Genomic DNA, 455 nt, shown 5'->3' on the forward strand with positions numbered 1-455 from the left:
ACGTGACTGTGGGATGGAGGGTCCAAATGTCCTGGAAGTTGTTGGCCAGGCTGCACCTTTTCTCCGGTTGGATGAGCGCATCACTGGCTTTCTTTGAATCCACCATGAGCAACACGCACTCCCTCACTGTGCGTTGTGGTGACATAATTACACAGTTACATTGTGGTGACCTGTGACCCATTTGGAGACAAAAAAAAAGAATAATAATCCCCCCATAGTGTACATCATTGTGAGGAGTCAGTGTAATTTCCTCTGAAATGATGTGTGCCTGTGTGTGGTTTTATTGTGGTTTGCCAAGTCATGTACACTTTATTCTGAAGGGAAATACTTTTGTTTAGTCATCTTCACATGTATTTTACTTTGTGTTGAAATCGATGAGCAACGCTGCACAGTAATCTCACCGAAACAAACATGGCGCACTGTCCTATAGACGCTTAAAGCTACAGCATGCAAGT

This window comes from Stegastes partitus, unplaced genomic scaffold, assembly GCF_000690725.1.
Source record: "Stegastes partitus isolate 25-593 unplaced genomic scaffold, Stegastes_partitus-1.0.2 Scaffold1724, whole genome shotgun sequence".
In the NCBI taxonomy this organism is placed as follows: domain Eukaryota; kingdom Metazoa; phylum Chordata; class Actinopteri; family Pomacentridae; genus Stegastes; species Stegastes partitus.